This window comes from Vicia villosa, linkage group LG2, assembly GCF_029867415.1.
Source record: "Vicia villosa cultivar HV-30 ecotype Madison, WI linkage group LG2, Vvil1.0, whole genome shotgun sequence".
Classification (NCBI taxonomy): domain Eukaryota; kingdom Viridiplantae; phylum Streptophyta; class Magnoliopsida; order Fabales; family Fabaceae; genus Vicia; species Vicia villosa.
The window spans coordinates 79,082,229-79,096,505 of NC_081181.1; the positions used below are offsets into that span (position 1 = coordinate 79,082,229).

The following is a 14,277-nucleotide window of genomic DNA, read 5'->3' on the forward strand; positions in this document are numbered from 1 at the left end:
ACCTTTATTTTACACTGATTTGTATTCCATTTCTCCCAACCTCGCCGCCTGCCACCATCCCTCTGCCTTCGGCCACCACGGCGGAAAATGAAGAATGAAAGTGTTTTTTGTGTTGTCCTTCACATGAGCTCTCCATCGAACACAACAGATCATATTTTCTAGCTATTTGTCGGTGACCTCTATCTCCCCTCTTGACGGTAAGGACTTTCGGCCATCATACTCTATGTTATTCTTCGTCTTGTACTTTTCCTCTTTCCTTGTATTGAGAGTTTGGATTGCTTTGTTATTACAAAATTTTGGCACTGTTTTGGGTGAGCCACCACGCTGGATTTGCTCAGGCAGCCGTGAGCATCCTATTCTTCTAGAGTAAGTATCCTTTATTAAATTTTTCTAGTGTTGGTAACCTGTTGTTGAAAACCCTAACTCCTCTTTTTCTCAAGTACGAGTTTATGTTTTGTTTTGATAAAGCTCTGTTTCTGAGTAAAAGAGGAACAACTCTTTCTTGGTTAAGGAGTTCGGTAACAACACTCAGAGTGTTCAGTTTAGCAGAGAGCCAAACAATCTCTACAACCTCAACTCCTACAAGTACCCTGGTTAGTAGAAAATAGCTTCCTTTTAATGTTAAATGTGATGTTAATTGGAATCTGTGAAATTAGGATTAAGATTTTGATTTTGTTAATGTGAATGTTTTGTTGTGTGATGTATTTGTGATTCTGTTGATTTCTGTGCATGGATCTTAGTTTGTGTTTATGATTTTCTGATAGGTTTGGCCAACAAGAAAACTGTTACTATTCAGCCAGCTGGCAAAGATCAGTCTATGTTGTTGGCGACCACCAAGCCAAGGAAGCAGAACAAACCTTCCGCTTTGCTTCACAAATCTGTGATGAAGAAGGAATTCAGGAGGATGTCAAAGGCTGTCCAAAATCAGGTAATTTGTGATGAACTTGAGTCATTCATGTTAATTATATATTTTATGGAATTGTTTTGCAACTTTGCTATTTTATTTGTTTCACATTATTATTGTTATGTCTGCATGTATATTGCTTGTAACTTGATGCTAACTATAATTCCCCTGCTTCTCTGAAAACCTGTTGGGTTAAGACATATCATTTAAAAATGAATCTATTGATCTTAGTTGAGTTGCTTCAGTTAAGTTTACATTTTATTAGTGTCTTTGTAGTCTTTGGAGCTCTGATAGTGTCTTTACTCTTTAGCATATCACAATTTGAAGAGATTGCTATTATTCTGAAAATATGCTATCTAGTACAAAGTATTTTCAAATTACAGCACCACAACACTGTAAAATAGCGGAATTTGAACAAACCATTCTGCTATCCGTGACTGGCAATCTTGATAAGATGCCAGTTCTTCATCAGTATCATAATTTCCCCGTCTTTAATTACTTTATCTGACTGGAAACCTCGTTGTATTTTATCACCAAGCCATTTCATCTACCATATTAAGGTATCACAAGTTAAAAGCTAATTGTCGCAAGGAGAAGCTGAAATATGATGAATCTTGTGTTTCAGACAACTATAATTTCTCTCTTCTTTTGGAAGCTTGGAGACCTATATCAATGGGATACAAAAAGAGGTTGTTACTAACTTTTTTGCACAACTCATCTAGGAATAATATATAAACTTCATTGTACAAAAGAATGAATATACTTTTACAATATAGACTGGCTTTCAAATTCAAATATTTTACATTTGAAAATATCATTCCCTAATTTTTACTTCTGTCATTGAGAATTTCATACGATTTTATTTAAACTAGTATCTCAGTTTAATTATTGATGAGTTTATGTCATTTATATTTAGGCTTAAATGCACTTTTGGTCCCCCTATATTGATTTTTTTAACATTTTAGTCCCCCAATAAAAAAACCCAACTATTAGGTCCCCCAATATTAAAAAACGTGAATTTTTGTTAGTCCCCAGTCATTTGGCAGATTTTTTAATGACATGGCACCTCATTATATGTCCAGTCACTTGCCACCTCATTAAAATTAATTTCTTATTCATTTTTAATGATGTCACTTCATTTTAATCCATAAAAATTATTTGATTCATTTTTTAAATCAATTTAATTAATTATACTATCAGCTACAATTAAAAAATATTTTAAAAAATAATCTGAAAGATCCAATGCTCCATCTTCTTCTTCGTTTGAGTTTCTCTCCATTTTCTTCTTCGTTTAAGTGCCTACACTGTATCTCGTAAGCTCGTCGTGAAAATCCTTCGCCACCACCGTCTGAACAGGCGGTTCAGCCGCATAATCCAGGCGCAAAAAGATTGTTTCAGCACAGCATCTCGTAACAAAAAACCCTTCACTATTGTTTGCATCAGATTTAGTCAATGTCTTAGCAAAAGATGTAGCTTTTTCAGAATTTTCCAAACCATCATCACCACCAACACCTTCTTCATTGTAACCAAGTTATGAATTTCTTAAAGGCAAACGCTTCCTTATAGCAAAAACCTCATCTGTTTCTGGGTCAACAATAGCAACAACTTTACAAAGAATCAATGACGGAATCGAAACCCTTAGATAAATATTTATATTGGCATGTTCATCATAACCTGCAATTTGAGAAGAATCAATGAAATTATTGTTAGGGTTTCAGAATGGGGGCGAGAAACTCAGAAGAAGAAAGTGAAAAATTGGGTTTTTTCTGATTCAATTTTTAAGATGTCTTCCACTTTATAACCTAATTTTAATGATTTTTTATTCCTTCAAAATAAATATAATGTTTCTAATAAAATAAATATTAAATAACAAATTGAAAATAAATAACAAATTAATTTTAATGAGGTGGCAAGTGACTGGACATACAATGAGGTGCCATGTCATTAAAAAATCTGCCAAATGACTGGGGACTAACAAAAATTCACGTTTTTTAATATTGGGGGACCTAATAGTTGGGTTTTTTTATTGGGGGACTAAAATGTTAAAAAAATTAATATAGGGGGACCAAAAGTGCATTTAAGCCTTATATTTATTTGTACCAGTTAATTTTGTACCAGTGCTTTCCATAGGTTTTCTATTGTTGTTTTTATTGTTCTGGTTCAATTAAATGATCAATTTTTTTGATGTTATTGTGCAAATGCCTTAACAGAATGGAGGGAAGCCGCCGCTTAGTTATCAATCATTTGTCAAGCTTGCGGGGGAGCCACCATCTCCACTCTCAACTAAGTATTCTTCACTTCCGCCGGTTGGCGATCTTGGAAGTTGTGAAATTTCTGAAGTTCCAACTGTCAAAGATCTTGGATATGAAGATGCCAAACTGGTGTGCAAATTACATACTATATTTTAAAATTATAACTAATGAGAGATGTTCAATAGGCCTCTAAGAAGCCTTGAACTTGTCTATTTAAATAGTAGTCTGGTGTGGCCTGAGCCTGACGTACCTTAGTCCTTAGGTTCCTATCGATCGGTCTAACTCATTCTCATTTCTAATTTTAATAATCCTTCAGCAGTACCTAACATGTTGTTTTAGTTTTTATTTCTTTTGTATATATTGTAACATGCCTTATTTCTTAACTTTTGATTTCAGAAATGGGTGGCAAACAACTGTATTCAAACATATAGCTTATCATGTCCCTTTTGCTTGATTGAACTACTAACCCTAATCGAACCTCGGTTTCTTTTATATATTTCTTATTTGTTGATCTCCTTGGCAGTTTGGTTGTCTCTCCTCCAGATATTTCTACCAATGCATTCAAGATGTATATAAAAGTTCTCCGAAACATACGTCACCTCCTGTTTCTCTTCTAGGACAGGTCAGGTTACCTCCAGAAGTTAGTACAGTATTTTGAGCTTTACTTTTAGGAAACTAAAAGTGTTGTTTTGTTGACATGCGCAGTTGTTGTGGCGAGAGTTCTTTTACACAACAGCTTTTGGGACTCCAAATTTCGATAGGATGAAAGGTAATAGGATATGCAAGCAGGTGAGACAACAATCAAACGGTTACTGATATAGTATATTAATAATAACCTATTTTAAGTTTTGATTCAAAGAAGGGATCACAAAGTTTATTGATTTTGCGTATTTACTTTTGATGGAAGTTTACTTCCAAGCCCTTAACTCTTTTCAGTTTTCTCCCTTGAAATCTATGGACATATCATTGGCATGTTTGAACTGAATAATCTGTAAGAGCCAACTTTGTGGAATTTTGTTTCTTTTCTATTCTGTCTAGCTATCAGTGTTGTTCAGTAGTGGCACTATAGTGTAATAAAATTTGAAAAAATCTCTATTAGTACAAAATTAGAACAAACCACTATTTTACGCTATCCACGGTTGACAAATTTGCTAGCCATATATTTTGTTGGGTTTTGGTTCCCTAACAGAATGGTTAAATATTATGATATGTATGCCATTGAAGTTAACTGAAAATGTGAAGAATACTTTATTTAAATTATGAAATGTATATTAATCCCTTTATTATTTTGTTAGTGATTTGGTTGTTGCATGGATTACTTTTTATACATTGATGAAATGACAAACCCCGATAAGGTTAGAATTTGGTTCACCTTGCTTTAACATTTTATAACAAATGCATAAGTTTTTAAGCTTTTTTCTTTTATTACTTATGGCAGGAAGAAGCTGAAAAAATTACACAACCAATTCTAGATGCTCTAGGTGAAGACTATTCTACTTGTTGCGAAGGTACCGATTTCACTATTGTTTGTCGGTCAACAATCACTGCTATATTTCAGCTTAACAGGGCCAAGAGATTACTGGTGGTTTTCACAGAATGAAGTCATTGATTAATTAGTTTATGATTTGGTATTTTAACCATGTAGTATGTAAAGTAACATATGTTGAATTCTTTTTTCAAAAAGATATATTTAAATTAGTTTAGATATTGTGCAACTATTCAGTTCATTAAGTACTGTCCTATAAAGGGATTTTTTGTTACCAATTTGAAGGTTTGTTGTGAGTAAGCTGATTGTTTTAACACTTATTTTCCAGTTTTATATATGAAAATGAAATCATAATGAGTCACTTGATTTGATGAGTGTAATTGCATTATAAATATATATATATATATATATATATATATATATATATATATATATAGAGAGAGAGAGATAAAATGACATATTTATGTAATGATACAGAAATAAACCGTGGCAAGATAAATGGTTTAGAAAGCATAAAATATAACAACGGTTTTAAATATGTGGTCATAACCAAACCGTGGCTATATCTTGAACTAATACTGTGTCGTAAACGTTAAAATGAAACCGTGGCTTTACAATATAGCCATAGTTATTAAGTCATGGCAAATACAAACCGCGGCCTTAATCAAGCTACCTAAACCGTGGCCTAAAAATGCCACGGTTGTAAAAATGGCGTGGTCTATACCAAAAAACCGTGGACTTTACTTTTGGCCACGGCCGTATACTCCACCGTTGGATTTCCGTGGCCGAACCGTGGCCTCAGCGTTACGCCACGGTTATTTTGCATAAAGCCTCGGTTTTCTGGGCGTGGTAGGAAGCCTTTTTTTCTGTAGTGGCACATTAAAATTCTGACAAAAATTGGGCAGAGTAACGGCTGTTTTCGGGTAAAATCCTTATATCAATGCCTTGGAATTAACCATCAAGGACTTTCAAGGAAATACCTGCATATACAAACAGACAACAATCCAATGCCAGACAGACAGAACAATCACAGAGTAACAATAGAATAAGGGTCCAGAGGTCCTAAGTCTATAAGTCCGAATCTCCAAAATGCTCAGGATAGTAACCAATAGTCCGAAAGAGAGCCTTAGGTGTTTTTTAGATTTTTGTTGTTTATTAGTGTTTTAGAATAAAAGTAAAGTATGGTCCAAGTGGACAAAAGAAAATGGCGGAAACATAAACATAGTGTCCAAATGGACAAAGAGCAAATAGCGGAATATAAACGTCCAAATGGACAAAGAGAAAATAGCGGAAAGTAAATATGATGAAATGATAAAATAAAGCGATAAAGCGAAAAATATAAAGAGCAATATAATAAATTGCGGAAATTAGAGTCAATTGTTAGATGTTAAAGATAACCATCTTGAAACTTGTCAAGTATGTTATCGAAGTTAGTAATTAAGATCGATGGTGAGTGAAGGATGTACTCGGATTTAAATTCAATGGACATTTATCAGAAGCTTGATAAAATCATAGCGACTACACGATAAACCTCCATAAGTCTTAAATCAACCGCATACAATTCTCTTCCATATTTGATCTTTTTTATTCGGGACACGAAATATTGCGCTATCTTAAGCAGATCGCCAAGTGATTTATGTAGAAATCACCCAACAACGAGGCCGGTCAAAACTTTATGTGCTAATGCATGCGAGAAGAACGATATGTAGATCGCTTTCCGAAAGCAATACCGCACGAAAAGAAAAATGGTGAGTGATCTAGTCTTTACCAAGAATCCATAAGAATTCTCAAGGCATTAAGACTTTCATCGATCAAAATAAAAAAGAAGTAAAAGATGGAACCACATTAAAAACTCCTTTCATCCATAATTTCAATCACTTAATATTGCGGATTTGGATTCTCATCCTATCGACGCCCTAAGTCCATTGAAATTAGAGAGAAATTAGGCCTCTAACTTGTGATTCAAAGAAAATATCAAAATAAAGGAGTAAAAGATGAGTTAGAACCAAAAACAAGTCAAAAAAGGCCAAAAAATCACATTCTGCTCAGATGTAAATCGATTTGCACAGAGTGTAAATCCATTTACATAACTCTGTTTTCAAATCTGTGCAGTTTTTCAGTTGTGTAAATCGATTTGCACCAGATGTAAATCGATTTGCACAACACAGCTTTTCAAAAAAACAACAAATCAAGAGAAGAAAACTTGTTTAAACATAAAACAAAACACCTTGTGATCTTGGATCAATTTGTGCACGAAAATGTATCAAGTAAGCAAGCAAATCTCATCAATGTAGCACCAAAGGTGCATCAAACATAAACATAATGGATCACATCTTGAATTATGGAAAGGATCTAGAATTTTACCAAATCTTTCACAAACATTGAATCTTCTTCTAGAACACACAACCACAAGCCTTGATCTCTCACAATTGATGAAGAAAGTAGTGTTTATGTTGAGGTTTAGCTCTAAATTAGTGAGGTTCAAGATGTTGTGATTGCAAGCTTCTCCAAATGTTATGTGTTTTGATGAAGACAACATGTGTGCACTCATAAATATCAAGAAAGGATGTATCAAAGATTGAACTATTCAAATTACTAAAGTCAAAGAAGATTGTCAACATACAACATCACTTGAAGATTTTATGAAGCTCATCTTTCAAATAGGTACAAACATGTTCTAATAAGAATAAATTAAGTGCTCAAAATCATCCTCAAATCATGTGCATTTTGGCTTGTTAAAAATTCTGTTTTTTCTAACTTTTTCAAACTGGAAATCGCTTTCCTATAAGTGGAAATCGATTTCCTATGCGTGCCCAGCCAAATCAGTTTCTGGAAATTTGTTTCTTGCTTGTGGAAATCGATTTCCTGTGGTGGTAAATCGATTTCCAGTACCAGTTTTTGAATTTTAAGGCACAACGTTTCAGGGAAATCGATTTCCCATAATGGTAAATCGATTTCCATCGTTCCAGAATCAAAAAACAGTATGTTTAAAATTTGAACGTGAACCTTTTCTATACCATCAAATTTTGCACCTTTTCATTGTATCATACTCATTCCTAGGGGTGTTAAGACACTATATATATCCTATATTTTCAAAATTCAAATTACCTCTTCCTATTGCAATTTAACATCTTTCTATATCATAAAATTTTCATTCAAGTGTTGTGATTACCAAACTTTCAAAAAGAATTTTCTGCATTGTCTCATCAATCATAAACAGAAAATTCATATCATATCCATCAACATTTGAGCACTTGTCATTCTTATAAATTGCATGATTGGTAGAGAAGATTAATCAAGTGATTGATACATTGTTCTTCTATTCAAACTCTAATACAAAATCAAAATACTTGTTGTATTCTTGTTATCCAGGATTGTTGGAAACAAGTTAGACACTTTGAGAGGATTGTTCTCATAAGTGGTCTTAGTGAAAAATCCAAGAGGATTGTTCTTGGTCCAAGAGGATTGTTCTTTGTGTTTGGTTAGGCTTGTACAAGATACCAACTATATTGAAATCTCTTACTGCGTAAGGGGACTGGAGTACTCTCGGTTTGTGAGGGGAACCAGGATATATCCTTGTGTCATTTATTTTTCTGCACTTTACATCATTTAGTAACATTACCATAAACCAGAAAAATAATCACTTTACACCATAAAACCGAAAAAGTTATAAAGTACCTAATTCACCCCCCCCCTCTTAGGCATATCTGATACTTACATTTGGCATCAGAGCAAGTTATAGGTAACTTGTTCCTAAAGATCCAGAATGGCTTCCGCAAATCAAAATCCGGTTTTCAGAGATGGTGGTTCTAACAACAAACCTCCATTATTTTGTGGTGAATATTTTGACTTTTGGAAAATCCGAATGAAGGCTCGTCTAGAAGCACAAGGAGAAGAAGTTTGGGAGGCTGTCCTACAAGGTCCTCATGTCCCTATAACGGTCGTTAATGGTGTTGGATCGGAGAAACCTAAAGCGTCATGGGATGATAATGATAGAAAAAGGGTTCTTGCTGACAAAAAGGCGGTCAATCTTCTTCAAGGTGCTCTTAGTATGGATGAATTTTTTCGAGTATCGGCATGTACAACATCAAAGGAAATTTGGGATACTCTTGTAGAAACTCATGAAGGTACCACTGAAGTTAAAAGATCAAGATTGAATACTTTAAGCCAAGAGTACGAACTGTTTAGAATGAAGCCCGGAGAAACTATTCTCGATTTGCAAAAACGATTCATGCATTTGACAAATCACTTGAAGGCACTTGGTAAGACTCTTACTACCGAAGAACTTAATCTTAAAGTGCTCAGATCTTTGACAAGGGAGTGGCAACCAAAAGTGACGGCGATATCCGAAAAGAAGAATTTATCATAATTTACTTCCGCAACACTATTTGGAAAACTTCAAGAATATGAGACGGAACTTGGAAGATTGGAAAAGCATGAGAACTTATAGAAGAAATCCAAAAGCATTGCATTAAAGGTAGATTCAAAAGAAAGCAAAATGAAAGATGCATCGGATGAAGATGAAAACTTCTTGCTTCTTGGAAAAAGGTTTGGCAAATTTTTTGGTAATAAAAATAATATTGATAATACTAACTATGTCAAAAGAAAGAAATTCTCAAAGCATAAAGATAAAGAAGCATCCACTTCATCACAAGAAGTTACATGCTATGAATGTGGGAAACAAGGACACATAAAGCCGGAATGTCCAAAGCTTTCGAAGAAGAATGGATTCAAAGGCAAAAAGGAGTTCAAAAATAAAAAGGCCTACATAGCATGGGAAGATAATGAAGTAAGTTCCTCATCGGACTCCGATAGTGACGAAAGTGCAAACCTAGCACTAATGGCATCACACCACTCCGACGATGAAGAAGGCGAGGTTAGTTATGATGATTCTCTTTTTGATAATGGTGCACAAGGTGCAATAGATGAATTATTAAAAGAATGCAAAATTCTCCATAAAACTATCTCATCTCAAAAGAAAATCATACTATCTTTAGATGAGAAGGTTAAGATAAGTGAAGTAGAACATAAAGATGACAAAGAAAAAATGATTAGTGTTCAAGAAGATAATGTTGCATGCAAGAATTGTGAATCACTTTCCTTCCAAATTGTCCAATTAAAACGTGTTTTAGAAAGATATGAAAAAGGGCAAATTGGATTGGAAAATTTTCTTAGCACACAAAGATACTCCAATGATAAGAGCGTACTTGGTTTCTCTAAATTTGATAAACCAACATCCAACAAGACTATCTTTGTCAAGGCTAGTAACCAACCAATTAAAGAGAAAGTGATCAAGCCTAAAGTAATGCAACATTATCCTAAAAGGAAGAACTTTGTTAAGAAGAAATCTTATCCTCCTAGATATAGAAGTAACTTTGAACCTACTTGTTTTTATTGTGGTATTATTGGTCACACACCCAATGCTTGTTATGTAAGGAACTTTAGTGTTCCTAGTGGACATTATGTATGGGTGAAGAAAGGAACTAACTATGATGGACCCAAAGCCATTTGGATACCTAACAAAACTTAATTTGTTTTGTAGGCATGCTTGAAGACCACTTCAAACCTATGGTATCTAGATAGTGGTTGTTCAAAGCATATGACGGGTGACTTAAACCAATTTTCAGATCTAAGGTTAAAGGCCAAGGGTTTTGTCACTTATGGAGACAACAATAAGGGAAGAATTCTTGGAAAAGGCAAAGTTGGTGCACCACCTTTCACATCCATTGAAGATGTTCTTTATGTTGAAGGACTAAAGCATAATCTTCTAAGCATTAGCCAACTTTGTGACAAAGGCTTCAAGATCAAATTCACTAAGGAAGAATGCTTGATCATCGATGAAGTCACCAATGAGGTAAAACTCAAAGGTACAAGAATTAATAACATTTTTATGATTTCTTTAAATGATTTATCTTTGAAAGTAAAATGTCTTTTGGTAAACAATAATGAATCATGGTTATGGCATAAAAGAGCAGCCCATATTCATATGGGTCATTTAAATAAATTAACCAAACATGATCTTGTTATTGGCCTACCTAAGATAAAGTTTGTCAAAGATAAATTATGTGATGCATGTCAAAAGGGAAAGCAAACCAAATCATCTTTTAAACCAAAGAACATGGTGACTACAACAAGACCACTTCAATTGTTGCATATGGATCTATTTGGTCCATCAAGGACAAGAAGCTTCGGAGGTAATGTATACGCTTTAGTTATTGTTGACGATTATTCTAGATATTCTTGGACTTTGTTTCTTGTGCAGAAAAGTGATGCTTTTAAAGCCTTCAAGAAGTATGCAAAACAAATCCAAAATGAAAAATCATTAAAGATTGTATCCATAAGAAGTGATCATGGTGGAGAGTTTCAAAATGCATCATTTGAAGAATTTTGTGAAGAACATGGTATCTCTCATAATTTTTCAGCACCAAGAACTCCACAACAAAATGGAGTAGTTGAAAGGAAAAATAGGTTTCTAGTGGAACTTGCAAGAACAATGCTTAGTGATGCAAATCTTCCTAAATACTTTTGGGCGGATGCGGTTAGTACGGCATGTTATGTTGGAAATCGAGTAATCATTAGACCTATCTTAAAGAAGACTCCATATGAACTCTTCAAAGGAAGAAAGACAAACATTGCTCACTTTCAAATTTTTGGATGCAAGTGCTTTGTTCTCAACAATGACAAAGACAATCTTGGTAAGTTTGATGAGAAATCCGACGAAGGTATATTTCATGGTTATTCTCTTTCTAGTAAAGCATATAGAATTTATAATAAAAGAACCTTAACTATTGAAGAATCCATGCATGTATCTTTTGATGAGACTAACACCTTGTTGAAAGAGTATTGTGGTGTACTTTTCGTTTATATCGTATCCACAGGGATTATTGCGATATCACCGCCGTTCTATAGCCTATTTTGTCGTGAGTTAATGTTACTTTAAGTTTGGGTTTGCAAAAGATCATTCAACACTTTTAGTAGCAAAGAGTAAAGTAATGAAAGTTCTAAGTTAAAGAAAATGTATCAAGATTCGATTTCATCAACCTAAATTTGTATGTCTCCTTATAAATATACGTATATGAACATGGTAACGATCAACATAATTACGTATCGACGCCTATATCATCCGTGTCCGCAATGATATAGTTAGATTTACCGTATTGTTTAACCGACGATTTCTCCATCCTTTAAACAATACAAATAACGTTTTAAAAACCGATACTAAGTAAACATCAAACGCTAAATCCATGTCTGCAATTTATAGTTTGATAGATGATAAAGTTAGATCTAGATACAAATATTGATGTCTCAAACACTTATACCAAAGAAAATCTTTACTTAACAAACTAAACCATCTATATTGATCATCACATGTTCATACATGATATATTCACAAGAAAACATACAAAAAGCTAGGAAGATTACATCTTATCTTGATACAAAAGAGATTTAGCTATCCATGAGAATGGTAGCTTGCTCAAGAAGTAAAGGATGAAGATCAACAAGCATCAAAGGCGATTAATCGACGATCAAGGCTTCTAATCTTGAACTCTTAGTTTGCTACAGTGTTTAGGGTTTATGAGCTCTTAAGAATGTCAAGTCCCCTTCCAAAAATCAGAATTACTCTTTATATAGTAAAACAGTTTTCTGTCCAGGGCGCGTCGCGCCCTCCAGCGCGCTTCGCGCCATTACACTTAAGAAATATAAACCGCCAATGTGCGCGACGCGCGCAACTCTCTGCTTTGAAGCTCCAAAATATCTTGCCCAGGGCGCGACGCGCCCACATCTCCGCGCGACGCGCGCATACTTCTGTCCAACACTCTCTTATCAAGGTCAAAACAAGCTCCAAACTTCCCAAAAATGGCTAAAACCTACAAAATCACAACTAAAACACATATTATCATTAAAAGAAAGCTTAAAATTATAAACTATAAATAATTATCTAAAACTTCAGAGAATTGTACGAATATACGATAAAAAACGGTCGTAAGGTGCCATTAATTAAACTAAATATTAACACAATTTGGCACCTAACAACTCTCCCCAACTTAAACTCTTGTTTGTCCTCAAACAAAACAATGATAAATTACCGGGAACACAAAATTTCACAAATGAAACAACTAGGCAGAAACAAGAACAATTGAGTGGTTCAAATTCCCACAGTACACAAAGATCAATCCTTACCAGTTTCCATCAAAGCCCCATGATAACAATGCTAATCCTATATACAAATTTTATGTCAAAAATTTCACAAGCAAAAGAAGTTCAAAAATGAATCACACCTATGCACTTCCCTCTTGAGAGAACAAAAATGGAGGATCCTAACACTCACCAGACAATGACGCAAACATACCGAATTAATTATGAACTCAACTAAGCACAGAATAAATAAAAAAGTATATAAGCATGAATCACTAAGGACTTTCGGGTTGTAGCTTGGCTTGGTTAACAACGAAGTGTCATATCTCACGGTCATTGAATCGAAAGGGTCAATACCTAAGAGAGCATTCAAATACACTTACATCCACACCTCTTTATCAACAGATCATACAACATTATTGCTCAAGAGTTCACCTTTTTATTTTAAAGGAACTAGCTATATACAAAGCTTTTTTCTTTTTCTTTTTCTTTTTCTTTTTCTCTTTCTTTTTTTTTTCTCTTGAGCAATCAGTTATTTACTTCTCATTACCAATACAACCAAAATTTTTTATTCTCCCCATCTTGAATATTACCACCACATAATCACAAATGCTCTCTATTCTAAGGCGAAAAGGAATCATTCCTAACCACAATTAATGGTGCTCTTCAAGGTTGAAAGAAAATCATCAAGATTCAGATCAAAAATCGGCAAATATAGACAAGGAATTGATACCGATTGAATCTTGGCAAAAACGGCTCAAAATGGTTATCAAATGCACACACACTCACCGGGTAGGTTATATATTGTAGAGAAGTTATACTCGTAGTGCAGAACAAAACGCCTTGATCACTTTCATGCTTAACACAATTTAATAATAAATGCAAGATTAATCATAATAAAAACGAGTTAAAACGCACATTGCTGGTATTGAACACAATTATTATATATCTACAAGTAGAAAGTCTCCTCACAACTACAGCTAGGCTAAAGTGATTCACAATTGAACTAATTTTATCAACAGAAATTAATGACAAATAATTTGTACAATTAAAAAGCATCAGAATCAACGGTACTTGATAAACAAAACGATAAAGGATGTACCTTGCACGTACAGTTTTCAACTTATATCATCACCACTCAAATTGTGTTGCATCACCCAAATTCATCGTGACAACAAAAAGTCGTGTTCCAACTAATTAATCATCAGGACACTTATCAAAATTAATTATATCTTAAATATAAATACTAAAAAAAATAAATGCGATAAATAAAGTAAACTGAACTTATATAAATAATAAAAATAAAAAAAAACACACCACCCGGTGTTAACTATCCAAAGGCGTAAACTTAGCCTTTCAAAGTACCTCATCCAAAGGATGGAACAAAATTAAAACAACTAACTAACAAGTTCTAACATAAACTAAAAAAAAACAATAAAACATAAAAACAAGAAAGCATAAAAATCTACTCCTCATCAGAAGTATCCTCATCATCATCA

General features: G+C 34.0%; 1 long non-coding RNA gene across 2 annotated transcripts; it reads left to right on the top strand.

Moving 5' to 3' along the window:
* Nucleotides 1-483: 483 nt before the first annotated feature.
* Nucleotides 484-4,889, top strand: LOC131646325 (uncharacterized). 2 transcript variants are annotated; one of them, XR_009297419.1, is made up of 6 exons: nucleotides 484-593; nucleotides 765-928; nucleotides 3,700-3,778; nucleotides 3,862-3,945; nucleotides 4,452-4,511; nucleotides 4,595-4,889. It is a non-coding gene; the product is annotated as an uncharacterized LOC131646325 (long non-coding RNA). The 2 variants fall into 2 exon arrangements; XR_009297418.1 differs by having other exon boundaries at nucleotides 4,452-4,889.
* The last annotated feature ends 9,388 nt before the right edge of the window (nucleotides 4,890-14,277 follow it).